The sequence below is a fragment of the Heterocephalus glaber genome, unplaced genomic scaffold (assembly GCF_053883595.1).
Source record: "Heterocephalus glaber isolate CG9 unplaced genomic scaffold, H.glaber_assembly_v1.0 deba00001698, whole genome shotgun sequence".
Classification (NCBI taxonomy): Eukaryota; Metazoa; Chordata; class Mammalia; order Rodentia; family Bathyergidae; genus Heterocephalus; species Heterocephalus glaber.
In genome coordinates this window covers 987,683-1,009,934 of record NW_028258419.1, presented here as the reverse complement: position 1 = coordinate 1,009,934, position 22,252 = coordinate 987,683, and the positions used below count along the sequence as shown (strand labels likewise).

Sequence of the window (22,252 nt, the reverse complement as noted above, 5' to 3'; positions counted from 1 at the left end):
TCCCCCCAGCCCACCCTTCACACTCGTACTCAGCACCTCTGCCCCAAAGTCCCAGCTGGACCTGCGTGATTAGGTGTGGCCCTGTAGCTGGGTCTCACTTATTCAGCTGTTAAAGCAGCTTAAACTCTCATAAGAACATTAACATTTGGGTGCCAATAACAGATTGACCTTTATTCATACAGTGCAAATAGTTGGAAGTTGAACAGATTGGTTGCCAGCGATTGCCTTTTATGTGCAGTTTAAGGCTTTGATTTCTCTCCCCTTTCTTCCTTTAATCTGACATTGCTGGCTTGAATAGGGTTTGCAGTCTAAGTAAACAGGGCCAAGGGAGGCCTCTGCTTTTGTAGTGCAGTTTGCTTGTGTAGAGGGAAGGAGATGGGAGCATGACTTTAAAAGATTTGCCTTTGGAATTAAACAATTTAAGAATGGACTGGAAACCCTCAAATTGAATGGACCTGTTGGAAGAGCTCCGAACTAGACTGGAACAGAGTCTTTTGCATGCAGGCTATTTATCCAGAATCGATCATGTAGATGGTAAATGAGAACTTAAGGATTTATATTAACTCTTCAGAAAGTTTACTCCATGTCATACACAAAAGGGAAGCTCAGAAGCCCATGGAACCTATGGATTTGCCATGGGAATCCACTTGCTGCCTTCTGCTAGCCGGTTGTGAGCATTTCCACATGTGGCTTGTGGAGGGTGCTGAGGCCTTTTAAACATGTCTTTAAAAGTGTTTCTTTACAGCATTCCAAGGAAAAATCTCAGAAGCACAGGCTCCTTAAGATACTTTCCAACAGTGTTCAGTTCTGGATTTTTTCCCCGATTTACCTTTGTTTTTTTGGTACCAGGGATAGAACTCATGACCTTGCACATGTGAGGCAGGTGTGATGGTGCCACTGAGCTAAATCCCCAGGCCTTCTCTCTGATTTACCTTGACAGTGCTTTACTTTCAACACCACAACCTGTGCTTCATAGCAAACAGATAGTCCCAGTAGTTCTCATAGCTGGTGCACCTAAACAAGGGTCTTCTAGCGACTACTGTGCCCACAGAGAAGCACAATGCCTTGGGAGTCAACAGACAACCCAGAGCTGCAGGTCCAATGCTTGTCCATGAATAAAATGCCACTGGATGTGAATCTGGGGACTTGGGGTTCACCTTTATAAAAATGTCAGATGAGGGCTGGGGATTTAGCTCAGTAGTTCTGCCGCCTGCCTCACAAGCAGGAGATCCCAAGTTCGATCCCCAGTACCAAAAAAAATATGTCAGATGTCTGTATGTTAGGAATAAGTATAGGGATTTTCCTTCTTGATCCAGACAATTAGCACTGTATTACATAATCACAAGTTTGTCTTTGGAGCCAAGCAGGCCTAGGGCTGTGTCCCAGTTCCTCACGGAGACTTACTTACTGTGCCCCTTAGATAAGGAACCTGTCTCAAAGTCTCCCTTCCTCTTTTGTAATTTATGCATTATTCTCTGGCAATCTCAGGTGCACCTCTCAGGCAAACTTAGTTATGATTATTTTATTAATTCTTTTCATTTTTGTTTGTTTGTTGGGGCATTTTGTTTTGTTTTTTGAGAAGGGTCTCACGATGTAGCCCAAGCTGATCTAAAACTCTCAATCCTCCTTCCCTGCCTCGTCCTCCTAACTGTTGGGGTTATAGTCATGCACTATCACACCTGGACTTGGATTTTAATTTTAGATCATGTTGCTGTCATAGGTCTATGTGGTGAATATGACAAATGAATAGAAAGTCCTCCAGAATGGACTCATCCCATATTCTCCTCAGTACACAGAGACTGCTGTGATTATTTTCATTATTACTGTATGCTTCCTCGTGCACAGATTGTTTCACTGTCCCAGCTACACGACCTTGTCTTGTGACAGAAAGCAGATCATCCCTGCCTTCTTCTACACTCCCTGACACTTTGAACACAATATTAAATGCACCATGGGTGCTCAGCAAGTCGCTGGTTGGTAACTCTTCCCCGTACAGGAAGCTACCTGCTACACAGGGAAAATCATAGATGTCGCCTTTTACTCCAGTCCCTTCATTCAAACTATTACTGAGCCCATTTAATTTTTTTTTAAATACTAACTCTCCTGTCCTCCACTCATCTTGTCACTGGGCTCATTCAGGTCTCCAGAAGCCTCCCATGGGGAGCCTTCAGCCCTGGTCTCCCCAGCCTCAGCTCCCCTCCCATGCACACCAATGTTGGCGAACAACCCCCAGGCTTCCTTTGTGTTCCCAGCTCTTGACACCCTGGCCTCCCTCTTCTTCCAGACTCTCCTTAATGTGGCAGTGGAAGGTGCATGGATAGGAAGAAGTCAAGAAAATAGTAACAACACTACCTACAATGCTTTGACTTGGGAGCTTTTTCTGAACTCAGAACACCTGAAGTAGGACACATCTGCTAACTGGGTATCCCTGGTTTCAGTTTATGGGATTGATAGATTTAAAGCCACGTTGGGGATAAGCTGCAACTAAGGGGAGAAGAAAACTCTGTAAACCTCCTCAGCTACCTTTTAAGATTATCAATAAGAAACTGTATTTTTTTTCTTCTAGGTGTTGAGGATGGAGTCCAAGGCCTTGCGTATGCTAGCAAGTGCTCAAGAGCTGAGCCACATCACCAGCCCTCAAAATCAAACTAGAACAATAACTTCAGAACTTTGTTTTAGAATACCAAGACAAAGGAGAGAAAACAAAGGAAAAGTTTTTTAAAAAATTAGACCCAAGCACAAAAAACATGTATAAAAACAGTTAAACAAAAATGAGAAAAATAAAAGTAAATTAAGAGGTTCAATTTCAGATTCCCAGGACAAGTCCCTGCCTTTGTAAATCCTGGGAGGACTCCAAAGAAAGGACAAAAGGCAAGGATGTGAAAACCCAGTCTCTCTCCCAGGTCTCAGGCTCTGCGTCCCCGAATCCATGACTCCCTCCTAGCCAGGCCAGTGTTCCTCCCAAGTGACCCACTTGTCTCTGTTTAATTGTTTTTTCTCACAGTGTTTCCTTCCAAACCAGAGACTCTGGTGCCAGCTAGCTCATAAGCCAAGTCATTTGAATGAGGGAAAGATTTCAAAAAGATTATGGATGGGATTTTAAATGTCTACTGAAATACACACAGAAAACTCTTCATTGTAAAGAAGGAAATACTCTAAAACTATCTTTAAATAAATCATCAATAACAGGCTTGGCAGACCCTGGGCCACTCCCCAGCCACCTCAGGGAGAGTGGGCTTTTTGTGAGTTCTAATCTAAGTGTGATTGCCCACAGGAGCCCCTAATCTACAGCATTGTTCAGGACTCAGGAGAGTCTCATTAATTAGTAGCTGATGATGTACAAAAGGAGTAAATTTTGTTTCAATTTAACAATGACCTTCATTTTAATTCCATTTCCTTTGTGAAAACCTGGAAACTATGTGACAATTCCCAACAGTAGAGCATTTGAAAGTACTATAATTTCTTGCCCATTTCCTGAATGCAGAGGCACAGTGAACCTAAAGTATGAATCATACTAAGAATATGATTAGTGAATCTACATTAGACATACATTTTTTAAAAAAGAAGAGCTTAAGAAAACAGTGGAAACCATGAATTCCCAACATATGAAAGAAATGGAATCCATGAAGCAGATTCAGTCAGGTATCCAGGAGATTAAAAATTCTATTGAAAGTATGCATGGCAAAATGAGCCAATCTGAGGACAAAATATCAGATCTAGAAGACAAGATTGTGGTTAGTAATTATGAAAAGAAAGATTTCTTAAAAATAGCAAGGGATCACGAAAAATCAATCCAATCCAACAGCTGCTAGATAATGCAAAGAAGAATAACATAAGATTGATCAGTCAATGAAAAGGCAGGAGATAACACAAACAACATAAAAAAGTCTTCAAAAAAGTGATACCAGAAAATTTCCCAAGCATGGAAAAAGAATTTGACAAACAGATAAGTGAGGCATATAAAACTCCAATTACATAATCAAAAAATAATCTTCCCCAAGGCATATAAAAATCAAGATTACAGAAATTCAACACAAGAACAGAATATTAAAAACTGTTAGAGAAAAGAAATAAATCACCTATAAAGGAAAGCCCATCAGAATCACAGCAGATTTCCCAGTACAAACCCTGAAGTCAAGAAGAGCTTGGAGTAAAGCATTTCAAACCCTAAAAGAAAACAACCTCCAACCAAGATTGATGTATTTCACAAAACTATCTTTCAAAATTGATGGAGAAATAAGATACTTCCATGACAAAGAACACCTAAAGAAATTCATGACCACCAAACCAGCACTGAAAAATGTTCTGAAGGACAATCTAGTAAGAAATAATGAAGACTACAATTCCATGAACTCTAACAGAATTAATCCACCAGGCAAGGCAAGTAATTAAACAGAGGGGAAAGAAAGGGAACCAATAACATGAAAATAACATAACAAGGATAAATCAATACCTATCAGCTATGGCCATCAATGTAAATGTTTCACCAATCAAAAGAAACAAACTGGCAGAACAGATCAAGAAATAAGATCCAACAATGTTCTGCATACAAGAAACAAATTTAACTCAAAAAGAAATTCATAGATTGAAAGTCAAAAGACAGAAAACAATATTACATTTGACAGGAACCTGGAAAAAAAGCAGGAGTAGCTACTGTATTTGCAGACAAAGTGGATTTCAAGCCAAAACTGATCAAGAGAGACAAAGAAGGTCACTATACCAATTTTAAGGGAATAATCCAAGAGATACATATAAATAAATATATATGCACCAAATACCAGCACACCCAACTACATAAAACAAATATTAATGGACAAGAAAAATCAAACAAATACTAATACAGTTGTAATGGGGGACCTCAATACCCCTCTGTCACAAATAGACTGATCAACTAGATGTAAAAAATCAACAAAGAAATATCAGAACTGAACCAAACTTGAAGGACTGGACTTAGTAAATATCTATACAGTATTCTACCCACATCAGAATACATATTCTCCTCAGCTGCACACAAGATGTTCTCCAAAATAAGCCACATACTAGCTCATAGAAAATGCTTAAGTAAATGCAAAGGAATTCAAATTATCCTATGCATATTATCAGACCTGAGTGCAATGAATTTGGAAGTCAATGCCAAAAGAAACTAGAAAAACTTTGCATGCATAATGAAAATTTAGGACATGCCACAGCTCCCAGTGCAGAGGAGGCTTCCTGGTCAATGTGCTACAGCTACCAGTGCAGAGTTAGAGGCTTCCTGGCCAGCCTATATGCACTCCCAGCACAGAGGAGGCTTTGAGGTCGATGTGCTACAGCTCCCAGTGCAGAGGAGGCTTCCAGGTCAATGTGTCACAGCTCCCAATGCAGAGTAGGGGGCTTCCGGGCCAACCTATCCACTCTCTCAGAACAGAGGAGGGGAGCCACGCGGGCACCAGCAGCACCCGCCAAACCTGGTGGAATGAGAAGACAAGTAAACAAGCCTCAGAACCAGACTTCTACATCACCTACAGCAACGCCAAAAGGAAATGAGATGGAAAACTCAGATACTCAACCACCTGGACACCCTGAAGTAGCAACAAAAAGGATCTGGAAAAAGGGAAAGAAATAATTTCTCACATATCAGTAGAGATTGTGCACATAGTGCATGACATGATTAATAAATCTAGAGAAGACACAGATAAAAAAAATAGAGGAGCTAAGGAACATGATGTAATCCCAACATAGGAAACAAATGGAATCCATAAAACAGATACAAACAGATTTCCAGGAGATTAAAAATTCCACTGAAAGTCTACACAGCAGAAGGAGCCAATGTGAGGACAGAATTTCAGATATAGAAGATAAGATTGCAAATAGTGATCAAGAAAAGAAAACTTGCTTTAAAATTGTAAGGGAGCATGAGAAATCAATGCAGCAGCTGCTAGATGACTCAAAGAAGAATAACATAAGACTGATTGGAGTCAATGAAGAAACAGGAGAGAGAGCAGATGACATAAAAAAAACTGTTCACAGAAGTGCTAGCAGAAAACATCCCAAGCAGGAGAAAAGAACTTGACATACAGATAAGTGAGACACATAGGATTCCAACTAGCCTTGACCAAAAAAAATGTACACATAGGCAAATAATTGTTAAGATTCCAGAAACCCAACATAAGAACAAAGTTCTACAAACAGTTAGAGAAAAGAGATAAATCACATAAAAAGGAAAGCCCATCAGAATCACAGCAGACTTCTCAAAACAAACCTTCAAGGCAAGAAGAGCTTGGAGTGAAGTACTACAAGCCCTAAAGGAAAACAGCCTCCAACCCAGACTGATGTATCCTGGAAAATTATCTTTCAAAATTCATGGAGAAATAAGATACTTTCGTGACAAAGAGTACCTTAGGAACTTCATGAATACTGAACCAGTATGCCAAAAAACTTTAGACAAAATCCTAGGAAAAGACAATGAGGACCACAATTCCAGGAAGACCAGCAGAATGAATCCACCAGGACAACAAGAAATTAAAAGCAAAGGCAGAGAATCCAACAAAAAGAAAAAGTCATGACAATGATAAATCAATACGTATCAGTTATAACCATCAATGTTAATGGTCTCAACTCACCAATCATAAGAAATAGATGGGCACAATGGGTCAAGAAGCAATATCCAACAATAGGCTGTGAATGAGATACATACTTAATTCAAAAAGAAACTCATAGACTAAAAGTTAAAGGGTGGAAAACAATGCTCCATGTAACAGGAACCTGAAAAAAAGCAGGAGTAGTTCTCCTCTTTGCAGATCAGGTGGATTTCAACCTAACACTCATTAAGACAAACAAAGAATGACACTACATCCTTGTAAAGGGAGTAATCCAAGAGAAAGGGATGACAATCATAAATATCTACACACCAAACACTACACACCAAACACCAACTACATAAAACAAATAGTAATGGACATGAAAAATCATATAAGCACTAATACAATAGTAGTGGGGGACCTCAATACCCCACTGTCACCAACAGATAGATCAACTAGACAAAAAATTAGCAACAAAATACTAGAACTCAATCAAACTCTTGAACAAATGGACTTAACAAATGTTTACAGAGAGTTCCACCTGACAAAATCTGAATATACATTCTTTTCAGCTACACACGAATTGCTCTCCAAAATAGACCATGTACTCACTCATAGAACATATTTAGGTAAGTGCAAAGAAATTAAAGCAATCCCCTGTATATTATCAGACCATAGTGTGATGAAATTGGAGATCAAAAGTAAAAGAAACTGCAAATATTTCATAAACACATGGAAATTGAACAACACATTTCTCAATAACCAATGGGTCACAGAGGAAATTAAAGAAGCAATCAGACAGTTCCTATGATTAAATGACAATGACAATACAACATATTGGAATCTATGGGACACAATGAAAGCAGTCTTATGAGGAAAATTCATAGCAGTGAATACTCATATTAGGAAAACAGAGCAAGCCCAGTTAACCTGATGCTGAACCTAAAGCTTCTAGAAAAAGAAGACCAGGACAACCCCAGAGCTCATACAAGGAGGAAATTATTAAGATTAGAGCAGAAATCAATGCAATGGAGACTAAGAGAATGATACAAAAAAAATCAATGAAGCCAAGAGTTGGTTCTTTGAAAGAATAAACAAACTTGACAAATCCTTACTCAAACTAACAAGGAAAAGGAAGGAAAAGGCCCAAATCCATGCAATTAGGAATGAAAAGGATGAAATTACAATGGAGCCAGCAGAAATCCAAAGGATCATCAATACCTACTTCCAGAACCTACATGCCATTAAGGTGGAAAACACAGAAGAAATGGACAGATTCCTAGGCACGTATGAATTACCAGAGTTGAAGGAGGAAGACCTAAAAATTCTAAACAACCAAATATCAATGAAATTGAAAACATAATTAAAAACTTACCAACTAAGAAAAGCCCAGGTCCTGATGGTTTCACTGCTGAATTCTACAAGATATTTAGAGAGGAAATACTGCCACTGCTGTTGAAACTCTTCAATGAAATTGAAAGGGAAGCAATATTCCCGAATTCATTCCTAGAAGCAAGCATCACCTTGATCCCCAAAGCAGAGAAAGACCCAACTGAAAAAGAGAACTATAGAACAATCTCACTAATGAACATAGATGCAAAAATCCTTAATAAGATATTGGCAAATAGAATGCAGAAGATCATCAAGAAAATCATACACCCTGACCAGGTGGGATTTCTCCCAGGGATTCAAGGATGGTTCAACATATGCAAATCAATCAATGTAATACACTATATCAATAGAGCCAAGGACAAAAACCATATGATCATCTCAATTGATGCAGAAAAAGCATTTGACCAAATCCAGTATGCATTTTTGATAAAAACCCTACAAAAAATTGGAATAGATGGTCTCTACCTCAATCTGATAAAAGCCATCTATGAAAACCCAACAGCCAATATCATACTAAATGGTCAAAACCTGAAATCCTTCACACTAAAATCAGGAACAAGAAAAGAATGTGCACTATCACCACTCCTGTTCAATATAGTTTTGGAAACATTAGCCAAGGCAATTAGACAAGAGAAAGAAATAAAAGGAATAAAAATAGGAAATGAAGAAGTCAAATTGTTGTTATTTGCAAATCACATGATACTCTATAGAGAAGACCCCAAGAATGCCACCAAAAGTCTTCTAAACTTTATAACTAAATTCAGTAAAGTAGCTGGATACAAGGTCAATGCACAAAAATCAATAGCTTTCCTCTACACAAACAACAGACTCACTGAGACAGAAATAGGGCAAACAATTCCTTTCACAATAGGATCCAAAAAACTGAAATACCTGGAAATCAACCTAATAAAAGAAATCAAAGACCTCTTCTCTGAAAATTATAGCACTCTGAAAAGAGAGATCAAAGATGATAACAAGAAATGGAAAGACATCCCTTGCTCCTGGGTAGGAAAGATCAACATAGTGAAAATGGCCATACTTCCACAATTGCTATATAGATTCAATGCAATTCCAATTGAAATCCCAGCAGCATACTTCATGGACCTTGAGAAAACAATCCAAAAATTCATTTGGAACAAGAAGAGACCCAGAATAGCAACAGCAATTCTAGGTAACAGAGACATGAAGAGGGTATCACAACCACCAACTTGAAACTATAATACAAAGCTAGTGTGACAAAAACATCATGGTACTGCTGAAGAAACAGACCTGAGGACCAGTGGAACAGATTAGAAGGTGCAGAAACAACAGCAGACACACTCAGCCACATCATCTTCATCAAAGTAGCCAAACACCCTCACTGGAAGAAAGGTAGCCTCTTTAATAAATGGTGCTGGATAGCTACAAGGTCAACACACAAAAATCAATAGCTTTCCTCTACATGAACAACAGACTCACTGAGAGAGAAATAGAGCAAACAATTCCTTTCACAATAGCATCTAAAAAACTGAAATACCTAGGAATCAACCTAACAAAAGAAATAAAACACCTCTTCTCGGAAAACTATAGCACTCTGAAAAGAGAGATCAAAGATGATATCAGAAAATGGAATGACATTCCTTGCTTCTGGGTAGGAAAGATCAACATAGTGAAAATGGCCATACTTCCACAATTGCTATATAGATTCAATGCAATTCCAATTGAAATCACAGCAGCATACTTCACAGACCCTGAGGAAACAATCCAAAAATTCATCTGTAACAGGAAGAGACCCAGAGTGGCAAAAGCAATTCTAGGTAACAGAGACACGGCAGGGGGTATTACAACCCCCAACTTGAAACTATACTACAAAGCTAGTGTGATAAAAACAGCATGGTACTGCTGAAGAAATGGACTTGAGGACCAGTGGAACAGATTAGAAGATGCAGAAACAACTCCAGACACACTCAGCCATCTCATCTTTGACAAAGGAGCCAAACACCCTCACTGGAGGAACGATAGTCTCTTTAATAAATGGTGCTGGAGAAAGTGGGTTTGAACTTGCCAAAGACTAAAACTAGACCTGTATCTCTCGTCATGCACTAAACTAAAATCAAAATGGATTAAAGATCTAAGTATAAAAGCAGAAACGCTGAACCAGCTGGAAAAGAGGTTAGGTAGAACACTTGAAGACATTAGAGTAGGAAAAGACTGTGAACAAAACCTCAATTGCCTGTGAACTAACACAAACAATTAACAAGTGGGATCTCTTTTTACTAAAAAGCTTCTGCACAGCAAGAGAAACCACCAGCAGTGTGAAGAGACAACCCACAATGTGGGAAAAAATTTTCACGAGTGGTCCCTCAGACAAAGGTCTACTATCTCGAATCTATAAAAAACTTTAAAAAATCAGACCTCCCCAATTGAAAGACCCAATCCAAAAACAGGCATCTGAAATGAACAGATATTTCTCACACAAAGAAGTAGAAATGGCAAATTAACACATGAAAAAATGTTCAACATCACTGGTCATTCGAGAGATACAAATGAAAACAACACTGAGAGTCCACCTCACTCCAGAAAGAGTGGCTGCTATCATGAAATGAATCAACAACAAATGCTGGCGGGGCTGTGGGGAAAAAGGAACCCTGCTCCACTGCTGGTGGAAGTGTAGACTGGTAGAACCACTGTGGAAATCAGTATGGAGACACCTCAAAGAACTAGGACTGGAAGTCCCATTTGACCTAGCTATTCTCCTGCTGGGTATCTTCCCCAAAGAATTAAAAGAATCATACCACAGTAATATATGTGAACCCATGTTCATAGCAGCACAGTTTATAATAGCTAAAACTTGGAAACAGCCCAAATACCCATCAACTGGAGACTGGATAAAGAAAATATGGGGGTTTTTTTAATAAAATGGAGTACTACTCAGCCATAAAAAATGAGAAATTAGAGACATTTGTAGCCAAATGGATTCACATTGAGGTGATACTCTTAAGTGAAATAAATAGAACATCCATGTGTAAATACCGAATAGTTTCTCTAGTGTGAGAAACTGAAAGTGTAAATAAGGACTAAAAGGTATAATAGATAGTGTGAAATAGGAAGAAAAAGGGCAAAGGGGAGGGGGAAGTAGGAGGGGGAGGGGAAAAGAAAGAAGGAAATGGAATTAATATGAGAAAGTGGAAAAATGGAAACAAAGTCTTTGTAAATAGGGAGGAATGGAGGGGTTGAGGGGAGGGCAGGGGAAGAGGGAAAAAATAGGAACCAAGAGGAATTATGTAAAGGTGCAAATTTCCATTGATGAATGCCATTATATAGTATACCTAAAATGTATCAATAAATAAAATTTTAAAAAAAGAGAATTTAAAAACACCTATTGAACAACCAATGGATCACAGATGAAATTAAAGAAGAAATGAGACAGTTTCTACAATTAAACAATAATGCCAATAGAACATACCAGAACTTATGGAATCCAATGAAAGCAGCCTTATGAGGGAAATATATAGCAGTAAATTTCCACATCAGAAAAACAGAATGAGCTCAAATAAATAACCTAATGTGGAACTTCAAGCTTCTAGAAAAAGAAGAGCAAATCAGTCTTAAATGAGGGAGGAAATTATAAAGAATAGAGCAAAAATTAATGCAGCCAAGACTAAGAAAACAATATAAAGAATCAATTAATCAAAGCATTGGTTCTTTGACAGACTAAATAAGACTGACAAACCCTTAGCAAATCTTATTCCAACAAGGAAAGAAAAGATTCAAATCCATGCAATTAGGAATGAAAAGGGTGAAATCACAACAGATCGTGCAGAAATCTAAAAGTTCATTGACACCTACTTCAAAAACCTATATACTAGTAAGATGGAAAACACAGAAGAAATGAACAGATTCCTAGATATATATGAATTACCAAAGCTGAATCAAGAAGATATAAAAATTCTAAATAACCCAATAAGAGTCAATGAAATTGAAGATGCAATTAAAAGCCTATCAATAAAAAAAAACCCAGGTCCTGATGGATTCTCTGCTGAATTCAACAAGAAATTTACAGAGGACCTAATGCTGCTACTTCTCAAACTCCTTAATGAAATTGAAAGGGAAGTAATACTCCAAAATTCATTCCTGGAAGTAAGGACTACCCTGATAACAAAACCAAAGAAAGATCCAACCAAAAAGGAGAACTATAAGCCAATCTCCCTAATGAACATACATGCAAAAATTCTCAATAAGATACTGGCAAACAGAATGCAGCAAATCATTAAGAAAATTAGGGGCCGGGGATTTAGCTCAGTGGTTCTGCCACCTGCCTCGCAAGCGCAAGGTCCCAAATTCAATCCCTGGTACCAAAAAAAAAAAAAAAAAGGAGAGAGAGATGATTATACACCATGACCGAGAAGGTTCATCCCAGGGATGCAGGTATGGCTCAACATATGCAAACCAATAAATGTAATACATCATATTTACAGAGCCAACAACAAAAACAACATGATCATCTCAATAGATGCAGAAAAAGCATTTGAGAAAGTACTGCACCAAGTCATGAAAAAAAGAAGCTACAGAAAAGTGGAATACATTGTCTGTATCTCCATCTGATAAAAGCCATCAATGACAAACCAATAACCAACATCATACTAAGTGGACAAAAACTGAAAGCTTTCATTCTAAAATCAGGAACAAGACAAGGATATCCACTATCACCACTCCTATTCAATATAGTTCTGGAACCATTCTCCAGAGCAATTAGACAAGAGAAAGAAATAAAAGGAGTAAGGATGGGAAAGGAAGAAGTTAAATTATCATTATTTGCAGATAACATGACACTCTACATGGAAGACCACAAAATCTCCACCAAAAGACTTCTAGATTTAATAATCAAATTCAGTAGCATAGCTGGACACAAAGTCAACACTAAAATCAATAGCATTCTTGTACACAAATAAACTCTCTGATAGAGATATTAGGGATACCACACCACAATAGCATTCAAAAAATTAAATACTTAGGAATTAATCTAACAAAGGAAGTAAAAGACTGTACCTGGAAAACTAAGTATTCTGAAAAAGAAAATCAAAGAGGATATCAGAAAATGGGAAGCTATCCTTTGTTCTTGGGAAGACAGAACCAATGTAGTGAAAGTGGCCATGCTTCCTAAATTGTTATACAGATTTAATAAAATCCCAATCAAAATACCAATAGCTTATCTCACAGAATTAGAGAAAATCATAAAATTCATTTGAAACCAGAAGAGACCTAGAATAACAAAAGCAATTCTGGACAAAAGCAAGGCAGGGCCATCACAATCCCTGAATTGAAAAACAGCATGGTACTAGTAAAAACAAAACAAAAACAGATCTGAAGATCATTGGAATAGATTAGAAGATGCAAAAACAATTCCAAACACACTTATCTTTGACAAAGGGACCAAACACCTTCACTGGAAAAAAGATAACCTCTTTAATAAATTGTGCTGGAAAAACTGTCTTTCCACATGCCAAAGATTAAAACTAAACCCATATCTCTCGCTATACAGTAAACTGAAATTGAAATGGATCAAAGACCCAAATGTTAAAACAGAAACACTAAATCTGCTGGAAGTATAGAATAGGTAAAACTCTTGAAGAGATAGTATAGGCAGACTTTATAAACAAAACCCCAATCACATAGGAAATATCACAGAGAATCAACAACTTAGATCTCATCTTATTAAAAAGCTTTTCACTAGCACAGTGAAAAGACAACCCACAGAGTGGGAAAAAAATTTGCTAGCTGTTCCTCAACAAAGGACTACTATCTAGAATATATAAAGAACTCAAAAAAAAATCAGTCCCCCCAGTTTAAAGACCCAGTCCAAAAATGGGCATCTGAAATGAATAGATACTTCTCAGATGAAGAAAGTGAAATGGTAAATAAATATATTTAAAAATATTCAACATCACTGATTATTAGAGAGATGCAAATTAAAACAATGCTGAGATTCCATCTCACTCCAGAAAGAATGGCTATCATCAAGACATTGACTGACAACCAATGTTGGAGGGGCTGTGGGGAAAAAGGAACCCTTTTCCACTGTTGGTGGGAGTGTAGACTTGTGCAACCACTCTGGGAATCAGTATAAATACCTCAAAAAACTAAAACTAGAGGTTCCATTTGACCCAGCTATTCCCCTTCTTGGTATCTCCTGGAAAGAATTAAAAGCATCATATCATGGCTATATATGCACACCCATGTTTATAGCGGGACAGTTTGTAATAGTTAAATCTTGGCAGCAACCCAAATGCTCATCAATGGAGGAATGGATAAAGATGTGGGGTTTTTTATACAATGGAGTACTACTTTGCCATAAGGGATGAGTTTCAGACCATACTCTTAAGTGAGATAAATCAGACACACATGATTAAATACCATATGGTTTCTCTGGTATGAAAAACTGGAAGAGTAAATAAGGATCAAAATGTATAACAGGTATTGTGAAGTAGGAAGGATATGTTCAAATGAAAAGAGGGTCTAGGGAGGGGGAGGAGGAAAGGATGGAAGGGAAAAGAGAAAAGAGAATAGAAAGAAAAATGGAAACAAAGCTTTTGTAAATAAGGAGGGGAAGAGTGGTCGAAGTAAAGGGAGGAAAATGGGAAAAAAAGAAGAAGCAAGATATATCATGTACAGGTACAAATTCCCAATGATGAATGCAATCATTATATGTGTCTAAAATGTACCAATAAAATTAATTTTTTAAAAAGAGAATAATGAAAAATATAATGTATATAGCAGTTACACTTAAAAAATGTTTCAAATCATTTTGCCACCATCTACCAACCTATCTTTTATGTTTTTTTGATTCCTTTAAGAAGAATGAAAAGAATAAAAAAAAAGCAATTGAATGCTTTCTAAGAAAAAAAAATCTCTCAAAGACCTCAGATCCAGAACTTAGAGGCTCCAGCCTTACCAGCTCTCCGGGAGGTGCCGCTTTAGACACAGGCTCTTAGGGTGGTGGTGCAGGACGGAGATGGTGGACACCTCTCCACTGCACCTCTGGGAATAGCAGCTATGACCCTACCTTTCTCCCATTCCAGTCTCTGCCTCACTCTTAATAATGCATTCAGAACCCCTCTAGGGGCTCTCAGGACAGATCGCTCTTCTACCCAGTTACCTTCCAGTTCTGGAAAAACTTAAAAGAATCTACTGATGTCATCTTCCCTCTCAGGACCAGCTTTACAAATAAAAAGAAATAAAAACAAAGGAACTCAAGATGGGATTTAAGAAAAGTACTGCATCTTTTCCCTACTGCCTGGCTCAGTTCATTTGCATTAACAAGTAAACATCACTGGCAAAAGTGATGGAAGTCTATCAAGCATTCACACTCTAGTGGAAATAACTAAAATCCAATTGCTTTTTCTCCCTAATATCTATCTGAAACTTCTGGGGGGAAATTTCCCGTGGATGACCATATGTACACACTTGTATGGCTATGCCCAGTAAACAGTAATCTGTGTATAGAGATTATACAGAGCCTACACAGTAAGTTTAAGAAAAACTGTACTTGTTAGTGCTGTAGAAGACTGGGAATAATAACATAAACATACATAATATTTTTATAGACTCTCCTCTTACCTCATTGCATTTAATTTTGAGATAATTCTGTAAGGTAGTATTACCACCCTATTTTATAATTGAGAGAAACAAAGTAAAGTTTGAGTCATAATTTATCAAATTTACTGATTTACAAATAAAATAACTTTTTGACTTTATATAAAGTTCACATCATATGTCCAGGATCCATGGCCTTGGTCGACCAGCATTTACTTTGTCGTTGAAGCAGCATTTTAAAGGATATTCATTTTGTTAAGTCCCAAAATCTAATGGCAGGTCATCTCCTTAGTATGATATTTAATATTCAGAAAAGTATATTTTTCAGGCACCACATGTGGGATTCACTGTGGGACTCATTGCATTTTTCCTGATCTCTTTCCACCTGTTTCCTGATCATTTCACTGCCTCCTGCCCAGCCTTCCTGAAGATCCTGTCTTTGAGGGAAGTTTTTACCTCTGCTCACACCCCTTTGTTCTCACACTTAAGATCTGTGCCATTCACACTGATGGCCATGAGCCATGTGTACCTATCTAAATTTAAGTCAACTAAAATTAAACACAGTGTCCATGGCACAGCCATGTTTTGAGCCTGCCTGGCTCCTGTGCCTGCCTTCCCCCTGGGAATCTGTCTGTCTGTCTATCTGTCTGTCTGTCTGCCTGCCTGTCTGCCTGTCTGCTTTGGGTTCCCTCCACATGGTGCCTCCCCACATTGAGTAGTCAGACTCCACCTCCACGCCTCTATCTGCTCTCATTGCCCAGGCCCTACCTTCCAGGAAGGGAGCTTAGAAAGCAACCTCATTCTGGGACATCATTAGAATCCTGTCCATTTTCCAGCCCATGGATCGGACGAGTTGTTCTAATAGGTTAAGGGCCCTTGCACAAAAAAAAAATTCTAACAAATAACTTGTTTCAACCCACACAAATAAATACTATCTTATTCTGTAATGTTCTGCTTCCTCGAACTCCACTGCCCTTTGTATGTGTGTGTGTGTGTGTGTGTGTGTGTATGTGTGTGTGTAAAAGTGAAAGAGAGAGACCCACTTGTCAGCAAACTCTTTACTGAAAATATTAATTCCACTAAGAGCATCAAAGGGGCTTCTTTCCCTTAGAATGAAACATTCAGCCACCTAGCAAATGGAAGGCTTGAATGGGCCTGTCACAGCAATTAGCTGAATTGCCTAAGGAAATCCCTCAAGGAGGGTAAGTGCTGTTTTGATGTTAGAGAGCCTTAGAATGTTACCCACAAGAAGAAATTTCTCCACAAAATCTCCTTTTGTTTAATAAAGTGATTTGTTCCGGTAACACTGATAATAAAATTGCTGAATTGAAACAGGATTGTTCAATGAAGACCTAAATCCAATTTGCTGGGCTCGTATGATTACACTTTGATCTCTGTGTTTACTCATTTGTAGGATTGCCCCCACTCTTTTGATACAAAATTAATAGGATTAATGGTTTTGGGACCAGCAGGCAGGAGCAGGAAACAGAACCTGCCATCCAGGGCACAACAACCTGGTTAAACCTGGGCACCTTGCTGGCTTGTGCAACAGGATGGCAGGTTGACTGCTTTTCCTGTCCTGCAAAAGATTTGTTTCCAGTGAAAATTACTTTAAGAAATTCCCTCAATGTTAATTTAGAGCTCCTGCTGGGGTCTTAAGACTCAAGAAAAATAGATACACACTGGAATAAAAGCAATAATTTTCTAAAATGTCATTTCTAAAATGATCGAGCTTCCCCTATTCTAATCCTGTACAAATAATTCTTATTAACTTTATTAATGACTTTATAACAGAATGAAAAAAAATTTTTGTTAAATTCTTTTATTGGTACATTTTAGGTATACAACACAATTACATTTCTCATTGGGAACTTGTACCTTTACATGATGCATCTAGGAATGGGGAAAAAAATAAGAACCAGAATGAAAAATTTTGACAGGGCATTCACTGCCTGGAACTTTTGGAAGACTTGTAGTGATATTATTTTTGTAATAGATATTTTTGCAATAATTTACATGTGCTGATAGTTTTTCTAATCAACCTTGCCTTGCAGATGGTGCCATCTTAAACTCTTGAAAGGGATTGGTAGAACTATATAATACACCAAGTAACATCTATTAAATACATGCTGTATTGCGTGTGTGTGTGTTGTTGTTGTTGTTGTTTTGTCATTTGTTCAGTTCTGGTTCAGCTGGCTTTTTGTTTTAAACAGACTAAGGAACTTGTGAAATATAACTTGTGAAAACATAAGCTACTGCCTTATGGGCTACCAGTGTAGTTTAAGACCAGTTGTTGATCCCTTTCAGAAACACTAGGATGGTTGCCTGTGTTCCTAGAAAAGAGAGCACAAGGCAAATCTTAGTGTTCTTACTTTACTGAGGAAATCTTGGGGGAGTAAATATGAGAGAGAGAAAATGGATCTGGACAAAGAGGGGGGAAGACGTAGCTCATGTAGTACGTTACCAAGTGGACTCCACATCACTGTAGCTTAGTCCTGCTGGCCGTTTCCAGAGTGACAACATAGAATCACTGTGCCCTGATACAGCTAGTGAGAGGAAAGAGGAGCCAGCAAATGGCCACTGACTCCTTTCTGTTTCTTGCCTTTCTTTGGTGAAAGTTCCTTCATTGCCAGTGTTTTCTGTTCCCCACATTCACCACATTTTCTGGTCCCTCAAGGATGGTTGCAAGAGTCCCCATGTCTCTGGTTGGGCCAGAATATGGACCAACTTTGCTACTCTATTTCTCCACCAATTTGTGGAGACCACGCTGCAGCCCAGCCCATATCCATGGGAAAGCTGAAGCAGCCACTGGCAGGAGAAAACAAAGCTGTAGCAACTAAACTCCCCCAGGCACAGGGACAGTGTAAGCTGTCTTTGGGGCTACCATGGCTAGGAAAAGGGAGAAATGGGCAGGGACTGAGGAAAGGGACAGACAGGTGAGGCCAGGGCTGTCTAGAGCAATAAACCAGGGCTACCACAATCAGCTAGTTGAATATATTCAGATGCACTCTTTCCACAAAATAAATTGGAACATTTTCCCCAGGATTTGGTCAAGAGTAAAAATTATCAAAGAATTTGTTGGATGTTCCAATGTGGCATCTAAACAACCCTGGAGTATTTCTATAATTGCAGCTGGCATGATCCATGTGGTCAAGACACTCTCCCAAGACAAAAGAGATACTTGAGCAATTACTGTGACCACAAGTATAGGCACCTTATATGGTAGTAAGTGTTGGTTGGAACCACTGGTTGAATAGAGGATGGAATAGTTGGCCAATTAGCTCAGGACATCAAGTGTGGCTGCCATTCCCTCCTCCCAGCTCTGCCTGGGCTTACAGCATCTGAGCAAGACACTATCCATGTAGCTTTGCCCTACAAGGAATATTAGAATCCAGAGTGGCATTTCTATTCTCACATTTTAGTGAAGTTTAAAGCTGAGTATTTTCCTACATTCCAGTTCCCTCCCTAGCCCCTCAGCAAGTCCATTTTTAATTGCCTTATCCTAAATAGTAATTTTGGTATCAGAATATTACCAGAATAATACTTTTGATATAGTATGTATCTTTCTACAGAGTTACTATAGTGACAAGTATCTAACATTCATCAACCACTGAATAATTTCAAAACTCTTTTTCAGGATTTTCTCAATGTGTTCTCCAGTTGGTGAAGTCCTTCACTAGAGCTCTGCATAGGAAATGTAACAGATATTGATCATAGCTTTCCATTCAACTTGGTGATGCCTGGAAATTTTAATTACATGGACACATTTTTTATGCTGGCAGTCTTCACTTTGCATGATAGTTTGAAACCATTAAAAAGATCTTACAAGCTGAAACCATGCAGAATAATCTTAAAAATCAAGGAGAAAAATTATGATGGTCCTATGACATCAAATTTTTGTCAAATGTTTAAAACTCTCTTAATATAAGTTATAAATGAGTAATAAAATTAAAAGTAGCAACAACCAATATTTATTTCAAACACTAATTTAAACTAGCTAGAATACTAACATATTTGATTACTTTGTTTACAAAAAAAAATACTCAATTGGAATAGTATAGGCAGTATTGCCTAGGTCCCTTCATACATGCATGACCATCTTTTTTACATTTTAGCAATCCTCATACTCTTCCTAGTAGAAAGCAGCTCCTAACACTTCTGAAGGAGAGGTTTCTACATTTTGTGATGTCAATGTTGTGAAATATCTACAGAGGTTCTTTAAATGTGAAATTTTTGCTGTCATTTCTTCTGGAACATATTCATCCTCTTCACCACAACCACTTTCCTCCTTCATGCCTGTGAGTTTCCCTCCTTTAAGTTCCTCTGGATGCTCACTGAGATTCTCTGGAACAGTGAAAGGGTCAGTATCCTCTCAGGCAGTTATTTCTTCTGTAGCTCCATTTGTATAACCTCTATAACTTCAGATTCCACTGCCAGGATTTGCACATTTTGTTTCTTTGCTGGAATTGTGGGATACAAATAGAAAAGAAATTAAATTATTTTTATTTCCACATGATATGATCCTTACTCACAATATCCTAAAGACTCTGTAGAATTAATAAATGAATTCAGCAATGTAGTAGGATATAAAATCAACATTTAAAAAGTCAGCAATTTTACTATACACCAATAATGGACAAGATGAAAAAGAAATCAGGAAAACAAATCTATTTACAATAATTTTAAATAAAATACAAAGGCATCAATCTAAAATTCCTCTATAATAAAATCTTCAGAATACTGAAGAAAGAAATTGAAGAAGACATCAGAAGATGGAAAGACTTCCCATGTTCATGGATTGGCAGACTTAATATTGTCAAAGGGGTCATATTGCCAAAAGTGGTCTACAGATTCAATACAATCTTCATCAAGATACTGACCACATTCTTCACAGAACTATAAAAAAAAATCCTAAACTTTATATGGATGCACAAAAGGCCCAAGATTGCCAAAGTAATCCTAAGGAAAAAGAGCAAGGCTGAAGGCATCATAATACCCAATTTCAAAGTACACTATGGGAGCGTGTTAGTTAGGCCAGGGGAGCTGAGAAGTGGGGAGGTCTTTGTTGTTGTTAGTGAACCTGTGGCGAGCATGTGGGACCACAGCCTTAAAGATTAGCCACAATAGCTGAAAATGGTGATAATGAAAAACTAGCTGCTCTGGAGGCCAAAATCCATCATCAAATTGAGTATTATTTTGGAAACTTCAATTTGCCAAGGAACAAATTTTTAAAGGAACAGATCAAATTGGAGGAACGCTGGGTACCCTTGGAAATAATGATAAAATTCAACAGGCTCAATCGCCTAACAGACTTTAATGTAATAGTTGAAGCATTGAGCAAATCTAAGCAGAACTCGTGGAAATCAGTGAAGATAAAACTAAAATCAGAAGATATCCAAACAAACCCTTCCCTGAAGTGACTGATGAGTATAAAAATGATGTAAAAAACAGATCTGTTTATATTAAAGGGTTCCCAATGGATGCAACCCTTGATGATATCAAAGAATGGTTAGAAGATAAAAGTCAAGTATTAAATATCCAGATGAGAAGAACATTACACAAAGCATTTAAGGGATCAATATTTGCTGTGTTTGATAACATTGAATCTGCCAAAAAGTTTGTAGAAACTCTGGGCCAGAAGTATAAAGACACAGACTTGCTAATACTTTTTAAGGAAGGTTATTTTGCAAAGAAAAATGAAGAAAGAAAGCAAAATAAAGTGGAAGCTAAATTAGGAGCTAAACAAGAGCAAGAAGAAAAACAGAAGTTAGCAGAAGATGCTGAAATGAAATCTCTAGAAGAAAAGATTAGATGCTTGCTGAAGTTCCCGAGTGACTTAGATGATCAGACCTGTGGAGAAGATTTGCACATCCTTTCCTCAAATCATGGTGAAGTAAAATGGATAGACTTTGTCAGAGGAGCAAAAGAGGAAGTAATTCTATTTAAAGAAAAAGCCAAGGAAGCACTGGATAAAGCCAAAGATGCAAACAATGGTACCCTACAATTAAGGAATAAAGAAATACTGGAAGGAGAGGTGGAGAAAGAAGCTTTGAAAAAAAATCATAAATCAACAAGAATCCCTAAACAAATGGAAATCAAAAGGTCACAGATTTAAAGGGAAAGGAAAAGGAAATAAAGTTCCCCCGCCTGGATCAGCTAAAGGAAAAGTACAGTTTCAGAGCAAGAAAACAGACTTTGATAGTGATGAAGGACATGATGAAAATGGTGCAGCTAAATGAGTGAAAAGAGCAAGAGAAGAAACAGACAAGGAAGAACCTGCATCAAAGCAACAGAAACAGAAAACGGTGCTGGAGACCAGTAGTTTAGTAACCAATATTTTTTATTCATCTTAGATTTTAAGGCACTTTTTGTCTCTGGAGGCTTTTAAAAAGAAAACTGAATTAGGTCCACTTCAATGTCCACCTGTGAAAAAGGACAATCATTTTGTTTTTGTTTTAACTTATCTTTTTGTTGTTGTTATCCACACACATTTTTTTTAAAAAATGTATAGTTCTGTTTGTGTTCACATGACTCAAATATCAAAAGGAAGATTCTTCCACTAAATTGCCTTTGTGATATGAGAATGTATTAGTATAAATAACAAAACATAAACTATATAAAAAGTTTTTTAAAAAGTATACTACAAAGGTATAGTAACAAAAACAATGTGGTCCTGACAAGTAGGAATGAACAGAATAGAGGAAACAGATACACATCCATACAGCTAC

At 37.7% G+C, this 22,252-nt stretch overlaps 1 pseudogene; it reads left to right on the top strand.

Moving 5' to 3' along the window:
• The first annotated feature begins 5,301 nt into the window (after positions 1-5,301).
• Positions 5,302-21,877, top strand: LOC101702214 (lupus La protein homolog pseudogene; annotated as a pseudogene).
• The last annotated feature ends 375 nt before the right edge of the window (positions 21,878-22,252 follow it).